The sequence below is a fragment of the Neopelma chrysocephalum genome, unplaced genomic scaffold (genome assembly GCF_003984885.1).
Source record: "Neopelma chrysocephalum unplaced genomic scaffold, ASM398488v2 Primary Assembly neopelma1_138, whole genome shotgun sequence".
NCBI lineage: Eukaryota > Metazoa > Chordata > Aves > Passeriformes > Pipridae > Neopelma > Neopelma chrysocephalum.
In genome coordinates, this window is record NW_020897800.1 from 4,179,614 (window position 1) to 4,201,258 (window position 21,645).

Genomic DNA, 21,645 nt, shown 5'->3' on the forward strand with positions numbered 1-21,645 from the left:
GCACTGTCCATCTCAACCTGGATCCTTCCAGGAATGATGGAACAAGATCTAAGGAAGGAGAGGTTGGAAAATGGGGGTGCAGATGGGAAAATGGGTTGTAGAGTGAGAGACTTACCCTCCTGCTGAGGGGATGCTGTGTCTGCATCAAAGAGCAAAATCTTTGGAACTTCTTCAGGGGAAAACCTACCTGTGTCCTCCCAAACCTTGTCTGGCTTTCACCATCATCTTCAATCACTTGTGGCAAGCTGGGTTTCATGAGGGTGGGATGGCAGGAGACGGGAAGATCCCTGTCCTCGCCTACATCCCTTCTGCTCTTCTCATCCATGGTCTCTGTCAGTAATGAGGTGGGAAGACTGGGCAAGGAGACAGCTCCAGTGCCACCCTGTCCACCCCCCTATTATCCTGCCTTATTACATTGTAATAAATTGAACCATTCCACTTCATTATTTCATATTTGAGGAGATTTATAGATTGTCCCGGTGGCTGAAGAGGCAGTGATTAAAGGAGCAGTGTGCTAATGAATGAGCCTCAGCACAAAGCCTTTTTAATTAATGCACAGCCCAGGGGCTGTAAACGCCTTGCTGATAACAAGTCTGGCCCATTCAGGACATGAACTGACAACTTTGCACAGAATGAAGGCTTATGTGGAGACATGGGTACGGTATTGAAATGGCAATTAAGGCTAATAAAATGATTTGTCTGCCTATCCATCGCCCTCCTTCGGAACGCCCGGCCCTTTCCCTGCCTCGGAAGTAATGGCAGGTGGAGATCTCATTTGGCTCCTCCAACCTTCCTTCGGTGATTTAATTTACAGCCTGGCTGCTGCATCTGTTCCTTCACGAGGCTCTTTCAGTCGCGTTAGAGCTGGGTTTTCACTCCAGGCTATTCTGAACTCGCCTGAAATTTCCCTGAGTCAGATTATTTTGTCCAGTGTTTTCCACTGGTATTCTTTAAAAGCTTTTCTAATGGAGTGTCTTGCTGGGAGAGGAGGGAGTGAACTTGTTGGCAGTTGTTGTCCATCTATCCATTCATCCTTGACTGGGGGCTGGTCAGAGTGCTCAGCTAAGCAGAGAGTGGGCTCACACAGCCCTGGGATGGGAGGGAGCCTGCCAGAATGAAGTGTCAGCTTTGCTGCAGGATGGCCTCAAACCTGTCCCTGCTTTTTGATGGGTTTTGTGTTCCCTTCTGGCACATTCTGTGCTTGGTGGTGTCAGTACGTGCTGCTAAAGGCTCCACGCTCTGGAAAAAGTGACTTTGAAAAAGTGCATTAAGGAACAAGTCGATGCATAAACAGTGTTAATAAGCTGAAAGTCCCCATTGTCCTGGGGAAGTTAGAGGGAAGATGAACAGCATAAGCAGGTCGTTGCTGCTCCACTGAATTTTGAGGAATTACCCTTGTTTGTGCCAGGTCCTGCATGGTGCTGCTTTGGTGACTTTAATGCTGTGCTCTGGGTCAAGCAAAACACCCTTGTTGGGTTCAGTAGCACACAGTTATCATGAGCTGAACCCAGCCAGACATCACTGATGTGGTACAGGGCTGGACAGCTCTGGAGTATCTGGGAATGCTCTGCACCTCTGAGCATCCCCAGTGGCTTGGGAGACATGAGAACCCAAAGCCCAGCACCATCCCTTCTTAGCAGGATTCAGCTTCTCCATTTCACCTCACTGAATCCCTGACAGGTGAAAGCACTATTTTTCAGTAAGGGATGTGGGAAGAAGAGGTGGCAAACTTTTGAAACAAACAACAAAAAAAAAAAGACAAAGATATAAATGATGCTGCTTGTGGCCTGCAGATTTAATGATATTTGCCCGCTTGATTGATGAAGATGATGAACGAGCCTTCGTGGCCTGTTGAGGGTGAAAAGTCTAAGTACCAGGATGGGGAGTAAATCAATCACTTCTCACTCCCCTGCCAGATGGGTTCATCAGTTAACTGTGGTTCCCAACAGTCGTACATTACCCCTGGCTGAGGGACGGCACGTCGGCGGTGGCTGCTGACTCTTCTCTGCAGAGATCGATAACCCGTGGCCAGTGGAAGGAACACAACCTAAATGAAACCACCAAAACTCCTCTCCAACTTTATTTCTGTGTCAGATTTTGTTTGCTAATGCACACGTTCCCATAAAGTGTCTCACAAGGGTCGGGCTGGACGGCTGGGCCACGCAGTGCTGTGGTCTGCAGGGTCAGGCTGGAGACATGAGCTGAAGCACATGGTGGAACGTGCTGGTGGTTTGTTGAAGAACAATCTCTGAGTGCTTGCAATGACCCTGTTCTTTTTTCTGTCGTTTTTCATGGCCTTTATTTAGTATTTGAGCACTTGATCATCATTTCCTAGAAGGTGGGGGTGAAGAAGGGTTCTGTCCCTACTTTGGGTGGAGGAGCTGAGGGTGGGAGTTGTCTCACCCAGATCAGAGCTCACAATGCTGGACTCCTGTAGCACTCAGAGGGCTCATCCCTTTGGCATCACAAGACATGTCCTCTACCTGCCACCACAATGTTACACCTTCTTTGGGCCAGGACTGTATCTTTATTATTTTGAGAAATATTTACCTGACACTTGGCAGAAGTCTCTGAGTTATTTGAGGATGTGTTGGTAAACAGGGTTTGACAAACAGTTCCTCAGAACCGTGTAACAAGCTCAGGACTTGGGATGTTCATCAAAAGTTTTTGGGGTTTTATATTTCCTGAGTTCCACCAACCTTGTAAGCAAAGCCAATGTGATTTATGGCTTTGTGTTATGTTCCTGTGAAACTTGCAGGATTTTGATATAAAATTCTCCCGACTTCAACTATCAGGTTTCACCTGAGTCCTGTTTTGGAGGCTGTTAATTCTTTATGTTGTCATTTCTGAAGACCCTTTTACAGCAGGAGCTCAGCATTATATAGCACTTATAATGGGCATGTTACACTCCAGAGTAAAGAACATTCCACCGTGTTCAACCCTCTTACAGTGATCATTGCAACTGCTGATGGCCAGGACAAATGTGCACAGTGCTTTGCAATGGATTTGTGTAGGGAAGTGCCATTCTGCTCAGGTAGTTTCCAGTTTGTGATTTAGAGCTTAGAGGTGTGGAGGATTTTCACACCATCTGAGTTCAGTTGTCTGATAAAGTCCCAGGCCGTGTCAGTGGAGAAGGAGAGGCTGTGAGCTGCCCTTGGGAGGAGTCCATCCCTCTCCTGACTTTGTGCATTGACCTCCCCAATCTATAATCAGGACTCATTGGAGATCTGGCCTTAATTACCTGGCCTTAATATTATGAGTTTAACCTTTAACATGCAAAGGTCCCTGTCAGCCACGAAGAATGTGGTGGGAATAAAAGGAAGGAGTATGTTGAGGTGATGCAGGGGAGAGGGAGCTGAGGTCCTTGCAATGTGCTTGTCCAGACCCTGAGTTTTAAGAAGGGAGATCTTGTGGGCTGGGCTTGGTCCCATCACAGCACATGCAGAACCCACACACTAAACTTTCAACCCCAGGTGATGTAAGAACTGGAGGAAGGGTGGATTTCAGGCAGGGCTCATGGACAGGGATGCTTCAGCTCTGTTTTTTATCCCCTGGATGTGCTGCAGGCTCCTTCTGTGACCTTGAGATGTTTTCAAATATTTCTTTTCTTTCTGTGTCTGTGCTTTCTAGGGCAGGGAGCATCTCTTACAGTGTGTACTTAATCGAGGTTTCCCTCTCGTTTGAAGTTTCTGGGCATTGCTTTTGATATCAATAACAATCATGATGGCAAGAGACCAAAGACAAAGGAATAATTCCCAGGAAAAATAGAGCAGTGGTGCTCTCCTGTATTGGCAATTCAGGGGTAAGGAATATAGATGAGTTTTAACACGAAATAATAAGTACTGAAGGGCTTCAGACTGCAGTTCTAGTGTGGACTCACAGCTGGTGTGTGATGAAACAAGCTTTCCAGACCTACTTGGGGTCTTTTTCCTGGGTGGGAGGTAGGAAGGGGAATACAAGTGGAGGATCTGTTGGAATTCACAGGGATAGTTCCTAGAGCAGGGTTGTGAAATGGGCCCTGAATCACAGGCAGGAGCAGTGGAGTTGTGGAGAACCATCTCCCCCAGTGAATCCACGCAGCACCTAAGCTGAAAATACATGAAGTTTTTCCAGGTTGGAATTGCTAGCTAAATCCAGGATTTCTGTCCAGCCCACTGCAGTCATTAGAGAGGGCCTTAAACTCATTCTCTCCTTTTCATTAGCATTGACCATTAGCTCTGGAGAGCCGTGTTATTGATATAAATGTCTTTGAAACCTCCCGAGCTCTGGGCTTTGACGGATTTCATGGGCTGGTTGGGGAAAGTGTTTCTTTTCATCAGTTTTGAATTTGTCACTATTTCAGTGGAATCAAAGGGGACTTCTCGTGTTGCAAGGCAGGGAGGGTAGAAATACCAGATGTACTTTGTCTCTCTCATTCATTAATTCATATACATTTATCATAAGACTTCCTATTTGTCTCCTTTTTAAGATAAATAATCTCAGCCCTTCCAATCCCTTGTCAGAGGGAGACAAGAATGATTTAAGGACCTGGGAACGTTCCATATGACAAGGGGTACAGAGACTGGTATGGTAAGGCTGGTTCTTTCATTTTTGGAGGATTGAGGAGAAGATGAAGATGACTGGGCTGAATATCCTGGTTTCTCCGCAGATGTCCCTTGGCTAACACAGGGACAAATACATGCATACACATCTGTCCACCCCACTTTTTCCACTGCTAACACATTTCTGGGCTGTGTTCAGTTTGAGTTTAGTGTGGAATGAGGTAGGTTTGATGGGAACTGTCTGGATGGCCTCTTAGGTAGGTCCTGAACCCAGAATGTTTGAGTCATTTACTCTGCAGGCGTGTTTTATAACTCAGCTGAGGTTATAGCTGCAGTATTTGTTTAAGATCTGATCTAGATCTCCTGTAATTGCAAGGGGTCTTCTAGAGGATTTGGAAGATCTGTGTTGCCTTATTCCTCTCCTTCTAATTTGAAGGTTATGCATCACTGTTTTCACCTGGAATACAACAGTCTTTCTTGGGATACTTGGGAGGATCAGAGGAGGAATACCTGTTTTAGGGTACTAATCCTACTGTAAATCCCAGCATTTATATATCTCTAATAATAATTCCTGGCACTTGAATAGTGGTTTACATGCACACGTAAAGCAAGAGGGTAAACACTGAGCTAATCCTCTCAGTGCCCTGGGAGCAGCAAGGTGAACAACTAGTTAATGTTTGTGCAACATCTCTGGGATGGGGTGGGGCTTCTCCTGCTTCCCTGAGCATGGCAAGGACCCTGGGAGGAGGAGGATGCCAGGAGGGGTGTCTGGACAGGAGGCACAGCTCACCTGAGGGATGTCTCCTGCAGCACCCTCAGCTCAGCAGCTGCCCTGTGAGCTCAGATGGAACAAACTGTTTGAGGAATCTCTCCCTGCAGCCCAACCTAATTTGTCCTGTCAATCCGGTGCTCGCCTTCCCGCGCTCGTATTTAGCGCCATTGATTTATTGGATTGCAGGAATATTAAGAACCTCAAACTATTAGTCCTGATTACAACTTCTTGGCGGCTTCATCACTCCATGTGTCTTGCCGTGCTCCGAGGGAGACTGGTCCTTTCACTGGCTCCTGGCAGCTATTGGGCCTCAATTTACCTCTCCCCTCCTCTCTGCCTTCTCCCTGTCCTCCCAGGCTTTCCAGAATGTGCCTTTCTTGCAGCAACAGGTTTGGGGGGGCACAGTGAAGTGAAGCAGCTTTCCTAATCTGGGATGAACTCATCTGCAGCAGAGCCAGGGAGATGAGGTTGGTTGTGTCCTTGCCTCGATGTTCCCAATGCTTTGGAACTTCCCTCTGCTGCTTCCCATCCCTTTGCTCCCTTTGACCAGCCCTCCTGCAGTTAGTGCTGGCTTTTCTCTCCTACTTTGAGTGTCCTCTTTGAAAATCTTTTGTCTTAGAGCAGCCTGCAGAATGTTCTCCCTTCTCATCCCTTTTCTGAGTCCTGGATGCCTCCAAAAAAGAAATGGGGTCATCCCGAGTACGGATGGGAATGCATTTAGCTCCTCTGGAGAGATGTAAATACCACCTGCAAGGAGGTGCTGCGGTGGCCCTGGTTTTGAAGCTGGCCTGGATCAAGAGAAAAATAGCCTCTGGCAGTGAGGGAGGGGGAGAGCAGGGAATTTGGGGTGAGAAAAGTGCTGAAAGGAACAGTCTGTGCTCGACGCTGTGCCAGGGGGGTGGTGTGTGCAGGTGGTCTGGGCCCCCCCAGGCTCCAGCTGGGGTGTGAGCACGGGGAGGCTGCTCAGAGGGGCTGTGTGAGCTTTTCCCTGTCAGCACCAGGATTTGGGGGGGTGTGAGAGTGGGCTGCAGCCCCCACCCCACACTCTGGCTGGGCAGAGCTCATCCTTGTTGGCTTTGCAACCATCCTGTCCCTTTGCTTGGCTTTCCCCTCCTGTGGGGAACTGTGGGGTCACAAAGGAGCCTCCTGAGCCTTCAGGCTGGTGGTGACCCAGCTTGTTCTCACTTGTATGGACTGGTGGGGCCCAGCAGCACCCGATCCCACCACCCAGCAGCTGTGCTTTGCAGCAGGGGGCAAGACCTCATGGGCAGAGGGGAAATGGCCTAGAAGGAGTTCATTAATTGGGGGAAAAAAAAGAGAGAAAACTTTGAGCTGAAAGCTCCACATTATCAAGATCAGAGTGGCTCCTACCACTGCAGTGCCCTCTAAATGATGCCAGGCACTGCGAAGGTCCCCCAAAATCTGGGTGGCTGGGATCCAGCTCCCTGCCTGGGGTTTCCAGCTGTGTGATGGTTTGGAAGGGATGTCATGTCCCATGCTGACTGTCACAGGTATGGGGAGAGAGGCAGCAGGCCCCCACTGCCCCCATCCCTCCTCCTCTGCTCGGGGAGAGAGCTGCATCCCAGATGCTGGGAAGTGGGTGGGTTACTCCGTCGGGACCCCATGTGATGCCCCCATCCATAAGCCTCCTTTCCTACCCTCCAGGGGCTTCGTGGTGAGATAAGATCTTCAGCTCCAGCCCTGTCCATCTTCCATCACTCAGAGCCTCAGAAGTATTTCAGAGGAAGGGTTTGCAGTGTGCTGGCTCGAGGCTGGGTAACTTGTCCGGGAGTAATGGCGAGTGAGTAATGGCTGGGCTGTGCTCCACAAGGACCTGGCCCTCTCCCTGTGAAAGGCTTTCCATCATGCTTCCCAGCCCCGTGGCCACGCACTGCTTTAGCCTAATTACACAGCACTGCTTAATACCCTGCAGCCACAGCAGGAGGGGATTTCTGAGCTTCGACTGCGTCTCCCGAGGTGTTGAGGAGCACCAGGGCCTCCCAATGTGGATGTCACCAGAGGGGGGTCACAGAATCGTGGCGTATCCTGAGTTGGAAGGGACCTATAGGATCATTGAGTCCAACCCCCAGCCCTGCCCAGACACCCCAGCAATCCCACCCTGTCCCTGAGAGCATTGTCCAAACACTCCTTGAGCTCTGTCGGGTTTGGTGCTGTGCCCACTGCCCTGGGGAGCCTGTTCAGTGCCCAACCACCCTCTGGGGGAAGAACCTTCTCCTAATCATCCTAAAAACCATCCTAACAGGATGGGTCCTGTTTCCCCACCTGTTCTTTCCGGGGTAGGACAGCAGCATCACCTACAGCTGGAGTTTCGGGTGCTGGCTCTTGCGTGCAGCAAATGGGAGCAAAGGGCACTCTGGGTGGATTTAGATGCATAAGTTGGTACTGAACAACTCCTTCATCTGCTTCCACCCCTCGTGCTGTCCTTTCCCTTTGCCATCCTTGCTCCCTGCTCCTGCAGCTCGGCGCTGGTGCCTGGGAGCGCAGCAAACGCGTTACTCACGGAGCAGCCAGCCTGCTTAAGGGCCGAAATTTATTTCATTTTCTAAACTGCATCTGGGAAAAAATAAGGAGCCATTAGGCTGTCAGTTGTCAGAGCTTTACAGGAGCATCAACACATCGTGTTTTTCTTTACTGAGACATTAAATGTGTCAAGAGCCATGATGGACTGTCTGGATCAGATTCAGAGGGCAGATGGGATGGCGAGCGAGGGCAGGATGGATTTCTGTGCTCTCCCAGTGCTGCTGGGCTCCAGAGTTGTAGAAGCCTTGGGAGTGTTCTCTTTTCAGAGTGTAAGGGCAGAGTCCTTCAGCTGCTTCACCTTAATGGGACCGGTCACGCTGGTATCTCCAGGGATGTCAGCAGGTGGTGCTGAGGCTTGGGTGCTCGGTCCTGCTGGCACCACTGGGTGAAGCAGGACCACACGTCTCTGGTGCAGCACTTGTGGGGAGGATTTGGAGGCTGCCCCAGCTAGCATACAGGAGCGTTTCTCCCCATTTTCTCCCTATCAGGAGGTTAATGACTGCCTGACCACGGCAATATGCTGGGGCAGAGAACTGACAGGGAGAGCAATGTGGAAATCGTGACTTAAGCTAAGGAGAATTCAATGTGAATGGAGGTTTTATGGTTTTCCCAAGTATAGCTGGACTCAGGATTTTTATTTTGTTTCTCATGAGTTTTTCACATGCCCAGAAACCTCCCAAAGCCTTCAACATCACAAGGCTCTCCCGAATGCAGTGTTTGGTCTGCATGTGCATGAGATGTGTGGCAAATATTTTATTTCAGATGCTGGCATATTTGCACTGGCACTGACTGCATTACATGTGAGTGATGAAAGGCCCTGTATAAATACGGTGTTTCCACTGGTATTGATTGCATTATGATTGCAATTACATTTGCAATGGAGCCGACTGTATTATGTGTGTCATTAGATTGGCACTCATCATTAGTGCTTGCCTCTGGCCACTTTATTTTTCCTTGAGTCGTGTCTGGAGGAGGAATTGAGCTGTGGAAGCAGAGAGGCAGAGGCAAGGCTGGTTTTGGGATGCTGTGTTTTCTCAGCAGCACTGACCTGCCCAGGGCAAGGCCTGTGTGGTTTCTGGATTTGAGCAGGTCTTCCCACTCGTGCAGGTGACTGGCTGCTGCTCTCCTGGTTATCATTCTCAGTACCCTCAGCTGGATGTCCCCTCACACAAGGGGTGGCCGAGCAGCTCTGCCCTCCTGGCAGCTCCCACTGCTGCCACAGTCCCTCCTGGGTCGTGTGTGTTCTGACAGGGACCTCTAAAATTCCAAGTTGACATTTAAAAGTTCCTTCTTGCTCTCCGTGCTGACCTCCTCATTACAGAACCTAATTTCCTCGAATATTCTGTGTAGTAAAATATCTGCTCTTCTCTGATTCAAACTCTTTTTTTTTCTGTTTGGGGAGGGGGGTGCTGCGGGCTCAGAGGCGGTTTTGATATTTTCCAAGTCAATATCCCTTCCTGCTAAGAACAAGATGTAATCTGTGTGTGTGCCTGTTCACAGGCTTGCACTGAGCAAGCATCGCGTTCCTGGAACAGGAAGAAAGGGATGTGCATTCCCCAAATGCAGCAGGGAGCTCTGACATTGCCTTCTACTGGCCTCTGAAGCTGGGGAGAGAATTGCCCTTTGCTCCCCTGCCCTGGAAATGTCATCCTGGATGGGGAGGGAGTTCTGTGCCTGCTCCTTGCCCGAGGCTGAGACAGGCTCCGTGGCAAATTGATTAGGAACAGATGCTTTGAGCTCAGGAAGGGTTTTCCCTGCCTGGGCAGGTGTTAATGGGAAAGGTTACAGGTATGATGGGGAGCGAGGAGGGGCAGATGGATAAGGCAGGGAGTAGGAAAGATGGGAGAGGGCAAGAGGAGCAGGGATATCTGTGGAGAGTTTATCTGCTCACTTAATTAGAGGGGAGGTGAGGAGCCAGTGTGGTGACCTCAACCTGGCCACCCCTGAGCCTTTGAAGGGTGGTGGGGGTTTGCTCTGGACTCTGCCACCAACCTCAGCTGCTGCCCCAGGCAGTTGGCCTAACACTTGAAGAAAGCCAAAATAATTTAAAAAAATCCATGAAGGGGGTGAAAATGGCGAGGGGGAGGCAGGGACGAGGGAGGGGCACAAAATACACTCCCTCCCTGACAATCCACATGAGTTTGAAGTCAAAACATTCTGTGCATGTCTGCTTTTTTCTTCCCTCGCCACCTGGTAGCTATTATCAGATGACAATTTATTCCAGGCATCCTCTTGGGAAGAGATTTCACAAGCATCAAGATTTTAAATCCAGCAAGTGCCATGATTAACATGGTGTGTGCCTGAGCCAGAGCATTTGGCTCCTGGTTCTCACCCCGGGCTGTGCACCTTGTTGCTTGCTGGCTTTGTGTGTGTCCCCCTGGCAAAACCTCAGGGTTTGGCTCTGAGGTTGGAAGTCCAGAAGCCTCTGCTGGCCCTTGAACCACCTCTCCAGGAAGAATCTCCAGCCACAGCCGGGAGGGGGAAGGACTCTTGCAGTTTGGCTGGGAGAAGGTGGTGAAGGTGTGCCTGGGCTCTGGGGAGGAATTTTCATCTTTTGTAGCCTCTGGATGTTTGCAATGCAGATGTAAAGTGTTGCTCTAGAGGAGCAGGTACATGGAAGGAGCACCTGTGTTTCCCTGGAAGGAGAGGATTCCCTCAGCAACCCTCAACATGGTTGTCTCTGATTCAGGAGTTTATCATCAGGATAAATTGGTGCATCAGGCAGTGCCTTTTGTCTTAGTTTTCCCTTTGCCACAGAGGCTTATTAGTCAAATTGTTAACTATTAGAATATTACTCTGCTGCTAATGACTTAGTAATAGGTGGCACTGGGGTACTGCAACTCCAAAACCTGCTGTATGTTATCAGAGAGGAGGGAATTTCCCTGTGTGTTGTGACTTTCTTAGCTTTCTGTCATTAGGGAACTACTCTGCAACCTTCCCCTGGTGTAAAATCCCAGCCCAGCTCCTCCTGCAGTCACGCTCTGCCCACCTTGCTTCCCGTGCTCCCTAAAAGTGCCTTCCTGGTGCTGCAGCCAGGCGTGACTCACAGGGCCGTGCACACCTCGGTGCCTTTGCCGACGGTGAAAATAGACTTGTCATGTTTGGTTTGGTTTGGTTTCCAGCACATGTATTCACAAATAACTTCATTTGATGGCAATGATGGGGAAAGAAAAGAAAATCATCCCGATGATTTTGTGAATGTTATCCAATGATCTATAGAGCTAGTCAGAAATTTAAAAAATAAAAAGGGAAAGAGAAGGGAGGAATTGTGAAGAGTTTGACAAGTATGTCAGTATTTCTTGAACACATTACAGCACATAATTCAATTGGCTTGAGTTTCTACTGTGCTTTGGTGCTGGCTCCTGAGTGCTGCCTGTGTTCCCAACACACAGTAAAACACAGGAAAAATCATGGAGCCTTTAATGCCACTCCTAGGGCTTGAGTGACAGTTTTTGGGGAGGGAGCGAGGGATGTGATCAGATCCGTTCAGTCTCAGCTGCCCAAGGGTTGTTCCTCCCGCTCAGTTCTGCTGCCACAGCTGCAAACCCCAGAGTTTACAGGGCTGGGCTTGGTGGGATCTGCGAAATCCAGTGAATGTCCGTCCGGATTTACTTCTGTCCTGCTCCCAGCGTGAACCCAAAGCTCCCAAGTGCACTGAACCCAGCAGGAGGAGTGAGGGCAGGCGTGATGGGGGGTCACTCTCAGCAATCATCCCGTGGCTCCGGTGCCTGGGATGTGCTGGAGCTCCTTTCCCCTGCACTGCGGCCGCATTAGAAACCTGCTCAGGTGCCTTTGGCCGCAGGCAGCCTTTGGAGTGCAGATCCAGCCTTCTGCAAGCAGGAGCCAGGCCAAGCAATCCGTGCCTGCTGTATCCCACAGGAGCCATGCTGGTGGTGGTTTGTCAGGTATAGAAAGCAGAGGTGCTGGGTAACTTCAGCCAAGGGGCTGCTGTTCCTGTCTCCATCAAACTGCATTTTAGTTTGCTGTTATTTAAAGGGTGGATTTGTTTTGTTGGCAGGCAGGGGGGGAGGGAGCAGTGCCTGTGCAGAGGTGCTGTGTCGCTGCAATGCTGGATTAGGCAGCATGAAGCAACGAGGGGGAAAATACAAGTAAGTAGTAATAATAATAATACAAGTGAAATAAAAATAATAATGCCATAGGAAGATTTAATGCAAATTCCCTTCCTGTCCTGGCTGTTTGTTTGGTGACCAACTCCTGTGACACGGGCTTTGGTCACCAGGACTGGGGCTCTGAGATGGGATAAGGCACGTGGAGCTGGTTTGGTTGAGCGCCCCAAGAAGCCTAATGCCCTGTCTGAGGGCTCGTCTCCAGGTGCCTGAAGGCATAGTGTGAGACTTTGTCTCTTGTTTAGAGAGCTTTGGCTTTTATAAGTTCAAAAATGAGATGGCAAATTGAATTTATTCATGAGCATGGAGGCTCTCTAGGGTTTCCTCTTTAATTCAGTAGACTGGCTTTAAGGGACTCTGTTTTAGCAGAGAAAGGACGGAATTGGTGCTTTAATCTTTCAAGCTTCCTGTGCTGGTGTTCCCCCCTTGCTCCTGACTCCTGCAGAGTCTGCCCCAGAACAGAGATGTCCCTTTCCATGGTTCCCATCCCATGTCCTTGTGCGATGCTGGTTTTTGGGAAAGGCTCCTTTCCCTGCCCAGCGTGTTTGGGAGGACCCATTGGAGGGGCTCCAGCAAAGGCCACCAGAATGTTTGGGGCAGGCAGAGGATGCAGGACCATGTTTCTCCTTCCTCCCCATCCTCTTTGGAGCAAGGGCTGTCCGGGGGAAGCGGTGCCTCCACGCACGGCTGGCTGGCAGCTGGCTCCTGCCACGCGCTGCCGGTGCCATCCCAGCAACAGGCTAATGGGTGCCATATGGAATGAGCAGCCAGGCTGGCTGTGGCTCCCACAGGGAGCCCCGAGGGGTTTCCGAGCAGTGACAGGAACAGTCACAGGCAGAGGGACCTGTGAGCTGCTCTTTCATGGTTCAGCAGGCTCCCGTTTCCACCTAGTGCTCCCCAGGGAGTCCCCGTGGGCTGCAAAGGCTTCTATGGGAAGGGGAAACAGGGGCTTCGGTGGGATGTGGGGCATCTTTGCACAGGATGAGGGCGTGAATCAGACTCGGAGCCCAAATATCCCCTCCCCAGATTTTGGGAGATGCCCATTTCCCTCCCTTTTTCTTTTGCATTGCTGCTGGAAACTGCAGGAGGGTGCAGCTGAGGGAGGGGAGACAGAGGCTCCCTCAGCCCATGAAGATACTTTGGGTTGGTGGCGGTTTTGCCTCATGTTTAACCCAAGAAAGCACCGTGGTTCGTTAAGCTCAGAGGGCTGCGCAGCAGCGCTTGTAAAAAACATGGAAATCAGGTGAATTTTGCTGTGGTTTGGGTTTTGTTATGAGCTGAATGTCAGCCTGGGTTTGTCGTCCCTCTGGGAGCATCAGGAAGGTGCAACACTAAAATTCATTGCCTGCTGAGCTTGCTGCTGGCGTGTGCGTGCACACCTCGCTCTCAGAGCAACTCTCTGGGGGCTGTAAAACCCCCCTGGAAGGAAGTGATAAACCCCCCCGAGGCTCCCGGCAGAGCTGCACCTCCACAGCTGCTCCGGGGATAATGGGGCTTCCTGACACATCGGGATCTTTACCGGGAAGGTACCGTTGAAGGACAAAGTCTGATGATGTTTGGATCTTAATGTTTTACAGCTCCCCTGCCTTCGAACAATGCCTAAAAATACAAGTGTATGCAAATTATAAACTAATTTAGATGATGGAGCATGGGAATATTGCTCGTACTCCCCAAGCATGGCATTTCCAATCATATCTTCGTTTCATTTTTAAGCAAAGAAATCATAATCTTGACATGTTTATCATTCAGTGCCTGCACCAATTATCTCTTTGGGTTCATTCTATAGTTCATAGAACTGATAGATTATGATCATGTTGTTAGGAGAATTGTGCAGTCATTATTCCTCCAGCTGGAGGAGAAGTTGAAAAACAATTATGAAGAATGATTCTCCTTTGGATTGCTTTCGGAGTTCATGAAATAGGCAAGTTCCCATTACCAGGGGCCACGAGCTGCAAGGCTGCAGCCACTGGTGGGTTTGAACTCTGGTGATCCAAACCGGATGACTTGCAATGCTCATTTTCTCCTGCAAGCTCCGGTTGTGGTTATTATTTTTTCATGGCTTGATATCAGAGAGATGAATGCAATTGGCTGCACAAGGGCTGAAACTCTGAATGAGAATTTCCAGTTTAATTACAGCACAGGGTGGTGGTGATGCACCAGCGCTCACCTTTTGGGTTAGAAACTGAGACTCGGGGCTGTGTATCCAAATAACACAACGTTGCCATCCACGTCTAGTTTTGACTCGAAACTGGATGAAGTGGGATTCCCTCAAATTAAGCATTGTTTTCTTTTAAGGTCCTTAATGAGTCTCAAGGGATTGTGACCCTCCCAGAGAAAATATTTGCAGGCGATGCTTCTAAAGGAGTCCTCTGGGAATTTGGGAGTTGAAGGAAGCATGCTCCTGGGGGAGAGCTTTGCTTTGATCCCCAGAAGGAGCTCTCTAATCTCATCCATAAACACACTTGGGCAGCTCGAGGGTGATTTGGCAGCCTTCCTCCTGTGATTGATCGTCCCCAGAGGAACACGCTGCCTCTCCTCTCCTCCCTTGCCCCAGTTCTCTGTGCACACTATTGAATTTTCAAGTTACTTGACCAGAAGGCAACAGAACCAGAAAAACAAATGTCTTGTCAAGGCATAATTCCCATGCAAGGATTTTGCCTCCTTGTCTCTCCAGGGCTTTCCTTTCCCTCCTGATCTCCCAGCTGGTGTTCAGGACACGAGCAAAGGGCTTTACCCAGAGCCTTGTCTGCATCTGTGCTTATCCAATTTGGGACTGGATGAAACTCCCTCTCTCCCAGGCCTCGTTTTGCCTTCTCAGAGTGGTCAATACAAATGTTTGAGCAGATCTATTTATTTAGGATTGTACCCTGTCAATATTTATGTAGCCTGTAGCTGGCTGGGTATTGCAGATCAGTGTGGGGAGTGACTGACGGGCAGAATTAACTCTCCAGATGTGAATTGTTCTGTGCTGGGGAAGGAGGGAGCAGCATTTGAGGGTGTTTAGTGATTTTGCAGAGCCTTGGAGTGGCAACCTTCCTCCCTCCTCTGATCACACTTCCCTCCTCCTGCTTTGAACTCTTTCCTTTTCCCTATCCATCACCGCTCTGGAGGGCTCAGATTTTCCTTTGTGGCAGGGAGAGGACCATAACCAGAAGGTCAAGTGCTTGCTATGAGACCCTCATGCTTCTGCTGTTAGTTATCCGCTTAGATTACATGACCCACAGCAGAGAATCTTCAATTAGGTTATTCAGGTGCTGCAGACCAAGGGGAAAAGGATAAATCTCCTTAAACTAAGCTCATGCTTTAATACAGAACCTGTTCTTACATGCTCGAGCTGGGCAGTGGTGCCAAGAGTCCTTAAAACTTGAGAGGAAAGATGGAGAAACCAGCATTACTATTTATTATTTTTGAACACCAAGTTCCCAGAGTTAACAGGCTCCCCATAGCTCTCTGCTTGCTGGTATTTGGTAGGTGAATAAACACATTTTTATTCCTTTATAAAGGGGAAAGGTTGTTTACAAGTTTTAAACCAGAATGGAAATGCTGTTTTCTGTCAGAAGTGTTTTGTGAACAATAACGAAATAATATTTAAAAACTACTTGAATTTTTCCTTTCAAATGAAAAACTGAAGTGCTGGGGAGAATATTAAATGCACACAAACCCGAGGTATTAATGCTTATTAATGAACTAAGAGAAAAATGAAATGCAACTGAAAGCAGACTTTTAGGCTTGGCACCAAAACTTTTGTCAAGACGGTGCCAGGTCTCCATGGGAGATGGTCATATCTTCATTTAAAAACAAATAAAGCCACAAAATGTGTCTTTGTGGAAAAATAAGCCCTGGGGCTTCCAGATCTGAAGGGATGTCGTATTAATGGTGGTCAGGGGAAACTCTTTCTGGGCAGACAACACCTGAAGAGTTGGCTCTGAGGTTCTTGCATCTTCCTCTGTGGTCGCTGTGACATTGATGTGCTCAAGTGCTGCTAATTCTGCTCAGCATCGCCTTTCTCCAAGGGTGTTTGACTACTTTTTTAACACTAGACAGTAGCAAGGCTAATATTTCTGGTGGCTTCTCCTTTTCCTTTTAATTACTGCAGCAAGGGTACAAAAAGCTTTTAAAAACAGGTTCTCTGGCAGCTCAGGATGAGTCAGAGCAAGACTCGCTTGTCTTGAAGAGCAGGTCCAAGGAGAGCACCGGACACGTTTCCGATTACTTCATGGCCAAACCCATTACAAAATAAAAATATTTCCAAGTGCCAGAGGAGGGAGCCAGCAAAACACAGGAAATCGGAAGGTTTCTGCTTTTTTTAAATGTCTCTTTTCCTAATGAAATCAGAATAAATTGAGCAGAGCAGCACCGAACTTTGCTGTCACTTGAGAAGGAGCTGATAAAAGCGGTGTCAGTGTCTGACTGATGAGTTGGAAGCACTCGCTTTAAAAATCAAATGTTTGTGACTTTTTATCTTAGAGGACAGAGCTTTCCAATCTCTGCTCTGCCCATCTGCTTCAGTTAATTTTTTGCAGTAACCTCAGGGGTTATTTTAGGTCTCTGGTCTTTTCTCTGCTCTTACAGCATGGAGTAATCCATGAGGATAACTCGGGAGTTTTGCCTTAATGATGCTTGTCAGGGCCTGTCACTGCTCACCCCACAAAGCAGAGATGGGTTTTGCTGATGGACTCTTAAATGGGGCCGAGGTGCACAGTGGCATCACAGAATTATTTGGGTTGGAAGGGACCTTAAAGCCCACCTCGTTCCACCCCCTGCCATGGGCAGGCACACCTTCCACTGGACCAGGTTGCTCCAAGCTGGCTTTGAACTCTTCCAGGGATGGGGAGTCCACATGCCCCATGCTGGCTCCACCAACAGCTCCTCTTGCTCCTGCTGCTCCCTGGAAAGAGGAATAAGGGAGGGGATAACCCTGGCACGGAGCTGTCCTGCTGCAGCATCCCTTGCCATGTTGGGTTTGCGTGGCAGGATGTGCCGGGGTGCAGCTCCTCACTGCCATGGGGAATGGGGGGACCACAGTGCTGCCTGGAAAAGCTGGGGGAGGCAGGGAAAAGGACATCTGTGAGATGCCGGAGGCGTCTCTCCACCCCGCAAGCGTTGCTGTTGGAGGCAGGGATGCAGCGGGAGAGACGGAGAGAGCCGCGCTCTGCCCTGGGCAAGGCGGGCCTTGCTGTGAGGTGGTTGACCCAAGATGTTGGGGTGCAGCCCCAAAACTCCTTTTCCAGTGTCTGGGATGGGCGGGAGCTGCCATTTTCGGGCCTTGCCTCTCGATTCACTCGCGCTCCATCCCTCCCGTGCAGATTCCCGCTCCCCGCCGGCTCCTCTTGCAAAATGCCTGCGCCGCATATGAAATGGAGGAGATAAAATTACAGGATCTGAAAATTGGCCGGGCTCGGTGCAATATATAACATAACAGATGGTACTACATGATGCCTCTGAAATATCTGTGCAATAGCATTTTAAGAAACTGATATAACTGATCAGGCAGCATATGGAAAATCCTTTCTGTGCTGCACGAGGGTGCAGTGCCCCCTCTCCCGGCACCTGCTCTCCCTCCCCAAATTAGGGGTGATGAGCATCTCCCATCTTTAATAGGAGATGTTCTCATCACAACTCTGGGACAGGGCCCAAAGGAAATACAGTTGTTTTCATCCAGGAGCAAAGTGAGGACATGGTGGTTTGGTGGCTTCTTCACAACCTCCAGGATGTCCTTTCCCTGGGAACATCTCAAGGATGGAGCTATTTGCATGGAGTTTGTCACCACCCAGCCTCCCTTCTCCTGCTCCTGGTTGAAAATGGGATCTTGGTCACATATTTTCCACTTCCTAGTGCCTTATGCAGAGGGCAGTGGGTTTGTGGGTGCTACCTGGAGCAGACAGAGCACCAGAATGCTCCCAGAAGCTGCTCCTGGTTGAGGGGAAGGACCTCTCACATCCCCTTGGTGGGGGATCTCCAGCTGGACTTTGTGCTGCTGCCCTTTGAGCCCCCCCAATTCATCCAATTTCTGATGCACCTCGTGTGCTCATCTTGCTCCAGCTGTCCATGGGCAGCCTCTTGCCTTGTGCACATCTAAAGCCTCTCCTGCCTCTTTGCTATTCCCTGCTCCTCTTGCTGGCCTGCTGCCCATCTTCCTGGCCTCATCTGTGGGTTGACCCCTCTGTCAGAGGTCTAACAGAGAGGACAATATTTTCTCTCCTCAAGGCTCAGCTCATATTCTTTAAGGTGCTCCAGGGTCAGGGGATGAAAGGCTCCTTGCTGCTTCTGCAATGAGTCCAAGTGGAGCTAAGAATAGATCTATAAACAAGTCGGCAGGGAAGGTTTCCTCGGAGAACCTCCCTGGACTCTCAGAGTATGTCATTGCTGAAGTCATGTTCAAAGGAGACGTGGGCCCTGCTGAGCCCTCAATCTGTGGGGTGCCTGGCTTTGCAGTGGGGCTCAAGGCAAATCTTCTCCCAGCTTGCAGGTTGGTTTTGGTTCCAAGGAGAAGCGTTAGGGTTGGACACCTCACGGCCGAGGGAGGAGAGGGAGTATTGCATCCCGTGGTGGGTGATGCTGCAGGAAGCAGCTGGTGGGCCCTTGTTGGCATCAGGGGTGATGAAACCAACTCCTTCTCCCAACCCATGTCTCGCTGGGTGCCTTGGGAGAGGAGTGAGGGCGGGGACGAGCTGCACGCCTGGGATTTTTGCCGGCACGTGAGCTGCTCTGGCAGGAGGCACCATGCTTGGTTGCTGCCCACGCTCATGCAGAGAGGTATTTAGAGCTGTCAGTCTAGCGTGCTGTCTGTCTGTCCACCCACCCAGGGATCTATAAAAATCCAGGGTGTATTAAATGTCTGTGAGGGCCCTGCTGCCAAGACCATGGCTCCTGATGGAGCTCGTTGGATCCCCATGTCCAGGAGGAGAGAGTTGGGATCAGAGTCTGAAATGTGCAGCTTGGTCCTCGTTTCTGGAGTAATCTACATAAAAGCTGCAAGTGGGAATCTTGCAGAAAGCAGACTTCCCTCCTTTGTCTTTCCTTTGTCCTCTCTGTTATCTTGACGGCTTCTGCTTGCTGCTGTGTTGCTCTTTAATCTGGAGCCCTCTGTTCTTACCTGAGCTACAGAGGCTTGACGAGGAAAGCCACTGAACTCGGAGAAAAATGAAAAGGAGCAAAGCTTAAAAAAATGTTTTCTTTCTCTCTCGCTCTTAAAAAAATAAAAAAGAACAGAAAACCCAACCCCCAGCAGCACACAGCCAGTGAGCGATGCCTGAGTTTATCCTTGAACCATCTCCTGCTTATGGATCAGGGATGCATCATTTCTACCCTGTTTTCTTTGCTTTTCCCCTGCTCTTCCCTCGATGTTCAGTCATTTTGATCAAAGGCAGGCAGACAGAAAAAACTCTTCGTTTCTAACCTATTGACTGGGAGAAGGGAATCCTGCCCTGGTGCTGGTGAGAGTGTGTTCAGAGCTGATGGGATGGGGAGCCAGGAGCAGTGGGGTGTGGGGAGATCGGGGGTGGTACAGAAGGAATTTGATGTCTGCGTGGAGATAATGTTTTGTACACGACAACAACGGATAATTACTATGATCAAAGATTTGTGTGAGGGTATCTCGTGTTTCATCACTCCCTGGCACGGGCCCATCCTCCTGACGGCTGAGGAGGGGAGCAAACTCCCTCGCAGGCTTTTCCCACCAGCCTCCTTCCCACGAGGATTTCTCCAGGAGATGGGGTGCTCTGGGGGATGGGTGTTTTGGTTTTTGGGGGGGGGTGTCTGGGAGTACCTGGGGCTGTACAGGGGGCTGGGCTCTTCTCAGGAGCGCCCAGAGAGGGCACGAGGCAACGGACACAAATTAAGGTACAAGAAATTCTCTTTAAATGTAACGAAGCTGTTTTTTTGAGGGAAGTGGTGCTCAAGCACTGGAATAGGTTGCCCAGGGACCTCGGGGGGGTCCTGACCTCATGGTGCTGCCATGTTTGCCACTGCTCACAGGGAGCCTTTGGAGGTGCCTCATCCAGCACACGACTGTAATGATTCTTGACGGGAATTAGTACCCTGTCCATCTGGCCCCGTTCTGCCATCTAACAAGAGGAGATAAGTGCACTTAACAACACACCAGCTCTTGTTCAGGCCCCTTCTTCCCAAGCCAGAATCAATAGCAGGTCTCTCCAGCTTTTAGAGACTTAGATCCCATCTTTTCATCTCCCTCTCACTCATTTTTCCCAAGCAGCATGAGCTTGATTTTTCTTTTTTTTCCACGCTGCGGAAATTTTCCCGTTCTGCCTTTCATGTGAACCCGCGCGGTGTCCGCCCAGCCAGGGCTGCAGCTTGTGCACCAGATAAGAAACCACACCGTGCTGGGTTCCCCTGTCCCCACCTCCATCTCATTCCCAGTTAGGAGCTCTCCCTTTATCTTCAAAGTGCTTTACAAACACTAATTAATCCCCCCAGCACCCTGCCGTGGTGGGTGATGGAGGGCTGTTCCCCCTCACCCACTCCTGCCAGCACCCCAATTTCCCTCCCTGGGTTTCTCTCCCCGGGAGCATCCCTGTTTGCTGGGTTTGCTTGCCCTGGTTTTGAGGATGTTCTCCCCAAGGAAGGGGCAGCAGGACAGTTGGTGCCCGTGTCACAATGGTTGGGGACCTGTGTGGAAGGAACCTCAGTGATGGCAATGCAAACCTCAAGAGGTGAGCGGTGCTGCCTGCTTCTCCCTTGGCTTTTCCTGCTAATTTAGTTGCCTTGTCCAGCTTAATCGTTCTCAGTCTGCCTTCCCCACGGAGCTGGGTGGGTGCTGCTGGCCCAGCGTGGGGTAATGTACTGTAGGGATGAAGCAGCACTTTGGGGGAGGATGGTCAGGTGGTCCTTGTGCTCTCCATGCAGAGGCTGGGGAGGCTGGTGCTTCATTCGTAGAATCACTGAATGGTTTGGGTTGGAAGGGACCTCAAATATCTCATTCTAACTCCCTGCCATGGGCAGGGACACCTTCCACTGCACCAGGTTGCTCCAAGCCCCATCCAGCCTGTTTATTCCTGAAGGAGCTTTGAGTTCAGAGAGTCTTAAAAAAAAAAAAAAAAAAGGAAAAGGAAAAAAAAGAAAAAAAAAAGGCGCTTTTTTTTCTCTACTTGCACGAAATGCAAATCAATAGCTGTTGTATTCACATTCTAACAAGATGTCAAGGAGAAAAGGGTAGCCTTTCATTCAGCACAGCACACACACACACACCCCGAGGGAGGGGACAGGAAGGAGGGAGGGGGGCGGGAGGAGGTTGTGGGGGCTGCTGGGGCGGGCACTGCGGAGAGGGCAGGGGGTGAAACCACGGGCACGGCAGGTTTGGGGTACTTTCTGTTCCCCCGGAGCCGTCTGCCACCCATCCTGCCCCTCCCAACCCTCCTGCTTCCCTTCCTGCCCACCACAGCCCTCCTGTACCCCTTCCTGCCCATCCCAACCCTCCTGCTTCCCATCCTGCCCACTCCAGCCCTCTTGCACCCCTTCCTGCCCATCCCAACCCTCCTGCTTCCCATCCTGCCCACCACAGCCCTCCTGCACCCCTTTCTGCCCATCCCAGCCCTCCTGCAGCCCTTCCTGCCCACCACAGCCCTCCTGCTACACATCCTGCCCACCACAGCCCTCCTGCAGCCCTTCCTGCCCACCACAGCCCTCCTGCAGCCCTTCCTGCCCA

General features: G+C 50.1%; 1 protein-coding gene across 3 annotated transcripts in view; it reads left to right on the forward strand.

Annotated features, from left to right (window-relative positions):
- Positions 1–21,645, forward strand: part of OPCML (opioid binding protein/cell adhesion molecule like) — a 335,118-nt gene that overhangs the window by 11,674 nt on the left and 301,799 nt on the right. The window contains exon 1 of one of the 3 annotated variants that reach the window (XM_027699656.1): positions 20,632–20,653. The exons of the other annotated variants lie outside the window; for them this stretch is intronic. The gene's annotated coding sequence lies outside the window, so the exon portion shown is untranslated. Of the gene's footprint in view, positions 1–20,631; positions 20,654–21,645 lie in introns of those variants that run through there. 3 annotated transcript variants of the gene reach the window in all.